Consider the following 5856-nt stretch of genomic DNA (forward strand, 5'->3'; position numbering starts at 1 on the left):
GTGTTCAATATTTGTTGAGTGGATCCTTTAACAGACTGTTTACGCTTGTAATTATGTTGTGATAGGTTTGAATTTCTGGTCTGTGTAGGAAAAGGAAGTCTTCAAAAGGTTAAACAAACTTCTCTGAAGATTAGTATAGTGTTACCTACATACAGGAATACTGCCTTATAAGATATCTACAGGACAACTTGTTTGCCGATACAATTTGTGGCTAACCACAGCGTATGTAACTATAACATTTTGATTTGTTTTCTTGTGAAATTATATAACTATTCATTGATCTATTTTGATATTTCTGAAATTTCTACTGTTTCATGTACAACTTGTTCATACTTGTAAACCTCACTTCCATGGCCTTGTTTGGATATTTTCAAAACTTTCAGACTTTGTTTAGCCTAAATTACTTATCACATTGTAAACTTTGGTTTATTTTGTATTTTTCAGTTTTTCACCATCTTTGATTGGTAGAGAATAAATAAACATCAGGTCCTGATACACTTGTTTGTTTCTGCTAAGTCAATGATTTAAACTTATTGGAACTTATATATATATATATATATATATGTATATATATATATATAAATATATATATATATATATATATATATATGTATATATATATCTATATATATATATATATATATATATATATTTATATATATATATATATATATATATATATATGTACACGAAACACTATGGAAGAGAAAGAGTTCCATATCAACTTTAAGATCCATCTCCCAATTTACTTCCAAAATATAGCACTTTTAATAAAAAGGAAATTTTACTGAAAAAAAAACAAAAACAAAAAATATTCAATCATTTCTACAGTATTTTCATCCATTCAAATTTCGAAATATTTAGGAGACAGTAGTATTTATTCTCTCTCTCTCTCTCTCTCTCTCTCTCTCTCTCTCTCTCTCTCTCTCTCTCTCTCTCTCTCTCTCTCTCTCTCTCTCTCTCTCTAAGGGCAGTTCATCCTTAAAGAAACTGTATCTTCTATCACTTCAGAGGTCAAACATTTTTACATGAAATATATTCTATCTCTAAATTTGTTTTTGAATTTTCATTTTCAATAATGTTTTGTTTAAAATCTTTTTACTATTTACTATTTTTTTTCATTCTGTCTTTGATATTTTTCTGTTTGTTTATTTTTAATTGTTTAATGTTTTACATTATGATATAAATTATGTGAATTATGGATAAATATGATAGGATCAGTATAAAAAGATATATAGTTAGAAGGTTTACATATATATATATATATATATATACATATATATATATATATATATATATATATATATATATATATATATATATATATATATATATATATATATACATATATATATATATATATATATGTATATGTATATATATATATATATATATATATATACATTTATGTGTTTGTGTCTGTGTCTGTGTATATATAAACACATATATTCGTTTATAGTCTAGATATAAATATAAATAATCCAGCATTTCATCAAAATGCTATTCAAACCAAAATACCACTAAATAAAAAAAATAAAATAAAATGTTAATCCGCCCAACATGGAAAGCTGTAAAGATTATGGTAAATTTACGAGGTCTGTAATACTACCAGCTGCAACAATATGAATAAACAACAACAAAGTCAACAACAACAACAACAACAAGAGAAACATCTGTCCAGCGAGGCGTCAGAAAAACACGAGTTGAATCCAGTGTCCTCGAATCCAGTGAGATAAAGCTAATGTTCGCTTTTGAAATAATCCTGAGATTAAGAGAAGTGAAGCGGAGTTTGTCTATTGTTTGAAGTGTAATGAAGCGTGATGAAATGTAATTAAGTGTAATTAGGCGTGATGGGTGGAAGTGAGGCTTGAATGGACGAGTTGTGACGTCAGATGTCCTGCTTTTATCATGACAGTTTCAGACTTGGTTAATGAGGCTTTTTTAATCATAATTCAATTTCAGGGTGACTTTTTTACTGTGATTTTTTTCAAAATTCTTAATCTTTATTTTTTTCAATTTCATAATAAGCAGTTTTCTGTAATTAAGTGTGATACTGTTTAAGAAGAGCTTAAAGAAACAATATATTATATCAGATAATCATATTTCCAGATTTGGTCAAAGGAGATTAGCAATACAAGAGTAAGTCATATTGGCAGTTAATTTTACACTATGTTCTAACAAGTTTTTTTATTTTGTTTTATTATAATTGAACTTTATAATAAGTAATAAACTATAATAAAATGCGAAAAATTTAAAAGAGAGTTTGAAGAAAATATACACTATCTTCTCTGCGGAGATTAGCAACAAAAAGGTTAGTCGTATTACCAACAAATTTTAATTCTATTATACAGGTTTTTTTTTTTAATTTATTTCAATAATGAGTAGTATAGTGTAATTATGTTTAATTATGTTTTGAATAAAAAACAATACAGAATATCATACTAACTATATTTCTCAATCTTCTCTGCAGAGATTAGCAAACCAAGAGTAAGTTATATTAGCAGCATATATATATATATATATATATATATATATAATAAATGGATAATTCATAACTGTATATCTTATGCATAATTCAACATAACCTAATGTGTCTCCCTTCTGCTTATTTCTGCTAATTACCCACCTAATTATATTTATATAAGATCCAACAATTATTTCTAAAATTTACCCTATTGTTGCGTTTCCCTGAAGTTTAATTCAATATATGCCATTATCCGGATTTAAAGAATTACCGAAGTTATTATAAACGTCATAAGAGGACTCGATTTTAATGCAATTATCCGGTTCCATCTATTTCCTTCCTCTCTCTCTCTCTCTCTCTCTCTCTCTCTCTCTCTCTCTCTCTCTCTCTCTCTCTGATGAAATGTAAATGAAGTGGTTATCATATTTCATGTAATATTTAAGGTTTGGTCTTTACTGATAGAGTAAAAATTATATGTTTCATAATGGGATTTCATTGAGGTTATATTAATTTGTATTATTTATATATCATAATGCATTTGATTATTATTACCAATTGTTATGAGTATTAAATGAAATTATATAATAATCTATTTTCAATGGAAAGAGTCTGTTATAAAGATATTCCAATTCATAATATAAACGATTATTTTGTTTATCCTTAATCTTATGAAATAGCAAAATATTCTAAATTCTGAATAGTTAGTTAGATAGCTCGATTATCCTTTCCCATATCAAAAATATAAAATATATACAAATCTAGATAGTTAGACAGTTAATTGAATTACCCTATATCATATGACATAGTATTTTTTTCAACAACAATTATATAGTCATGTGGCTGAATGAACCATTATCTTATGAAGAAATTATATATTTACAAATAGGGATAGTTAGTCAGTTAGTTGAATTATCCTTTATAATATGAAATATTTAAATATTTGTAATTCTGAATAGTTAGGTAGTTGAATTATCCTTTATCATATGAAGTAGGAAAATATTCATTATTCTGAATAGTTAGTTAGGTAGTTGAACTATCCTTTATCATATGAAATAGTAAAATAATTATAATTCTGAATAGTTATATAGGTAGTTGAATTATCCTTTGTCATAAGAAATAGTAAAATAGTTTCAATTCTAAATAGTTAGTCAGATAGTGGAATTATGTAATATATAAAAATATTTACAATTCTGAAAAGTTAGTCAATTATGCATAATAGATATTTAACATACTAATGCACTAATGCATCAAAGGCTTAGTGTATTTGATATATAATTAGATTAAAATGCAATTTTTTCTCTTTTTAATTATCATAATTAGTTGCATGATAAAAAGATAATTGAATAATCAAATTTTTCAACAAACAACCGACATTTTAAAAATAAAATATCAGCACTACATAAAACTAATCATTCAATCTCTTGATGCATTTTGTAAACAAACGTCATGAAACGAACGCCTCCCAGTCAGACTGATTCCCCGGGTGTTCGATGCTGCATGTAAACAGAGAGAGTTATTGAATCCGACAGTCAATGTTGAATGCAATAGAGATTTCATTTTGCCTGATTGCTCGGAACATTTATTTCTGTTTATTACTTTTGAGCATTTTTTTTTAATATTGACAGATGACAGCTTGTTGCATTCGCTGTCCAATAGATATTATGTTTTCAACTGAAATTTATCGACGTGTAGGAAAGAATTTGGAATGAATTTTATTGGATTTGATGATATAAACTTTTTCTTTTTATTACTTACTCTCTTTTATCCGTCATCAGTCAATTAAATATTGTATGGAAATTTTCTATATGCCTGTTTTTGAGGATTATTCAACTCTCAGTTTAAATATATTTTCTCTGTTAAATTTGATTTTTATGAAACTGACAGTGAAAAAATTAGTGAGAAAATCCTATTTTGATTTATTATTTAAAGGTTACAGGTCACTCATGAATGGCAGAGGTAAGGGAAAGTGATATTGCCCTATCAAGCGGGATAATATCCTATAGACTCATCATATACACATATCATCCAAGCCCCTTCTCCACCTAAGCTAGGAACAATGATGGCCAGGCAATGGCTGCTGATGAATAAGAAGATTGACCTATAAGCTCCCCCAAATACCACAGCCTAAGCTCACAAGGAAGGTTAGATTGCAGCGACCAAAGGTAATAACGAGTTTAAGTGGGAGTCGAACCCCAATTTGGAAATCACAAGGCAATGCCGTCATCAACAAGCCACAACAACCCTCAGTAGAGAGAGAGAGAGAGAGAGAGAGAGAGAGAGAGAGAGAGAGAGAGAGAGAGAAAGAGAGAGAGAACAATTTCCATCAAATATTATCACAATTCTCATGAGGTAAACATACGTAAAATTACGGTCTACATATCGTCATCATCAAAATCACGTAAGTGTGAGATCGAATTTAATACATCAGAAGGTACTTGGAGACTTCACCCTTATTCTACAATAGCAAAAGGTCGTTTATTCCTTATTCTCTCTCATTCATGCTTGAGGACACTATAGGCTTCAAAATAGAAGAGAATAATATCCCACATTCTCAACATTTTAGAATCTGGGTTTTCTCAAAAACATTTGACTCTAATTATGATAGTTCTTATTTTTATATCCTAATTATCTTAAGGTTTTTATTTTTTTTTATTCTGGTGAGTTTCATATACCATATTTGATTTATAATAAGGAATATATGTACATATTGGTGTATCCCTTCTCAACAGGGTATGACTACTCTCTCTCCACTCGACCAGAAGGATAGTGAGAGACCGATAAGTTACACGTCTGCCAATAATGCTGAGCGTTGCTAGAAAGAAACTATATATATATATATATATATGTATATATATATACACACACACACACACCCACACATATATATATATATATATATATATGTATGTATATATATATATATATATATATATATATATATAAATGCAGGATAGCCAGGTGCTTGTTCTAGGTTATATATTAGATATAATGAAACAAAAGATTAATTATTAGAAAAATTCACTCTATAATATTTCATATGTATCATGAATTCTCCCTTCAAGTAATTAATCTTACATGAGTTTCATTAACCATCCAGTAATTTAATCCAAATTATTTTCCTTTTCATTTTGCTAGAATTTCTCGGGACTCTAATTGAGTTTATTCTACTATCCGGGTTCCTGGAATGCTCGCAATTATTATCAATGGAATTATTGCCTCGGTTTTAATGCAATTATCCGGGTCCCTGCAATCGACCACGCTCCTCAACTCTCTCTCTCTCTCTCTCTCTCTCTCTCTCTCTCTCTCTCTCTCTTCGTTCTTAGAAAGACAAGCTCTTATCTCTTATTCATTAATCTACCTAAGCTTCTCTCTCTCTCTCTCTCTCTCTCTCT

Source organism: Palaemon carinicauda, chromosome 34 (assembly GCF_036898095.1).
Source record: "Palaemon carinicauda isolate YSFRI2023 chromosome 34, ASM3689809v2, whole genome shotgun sequence".
In the NCBI taxonomy this organism is placed as follows: domain Eukaryota; kingdom Metazoa; phylum Arthropoda; class Malacostraca; order Decapoda; family Palaemonidae; genus Palaemon; species Palaemon carinicauda.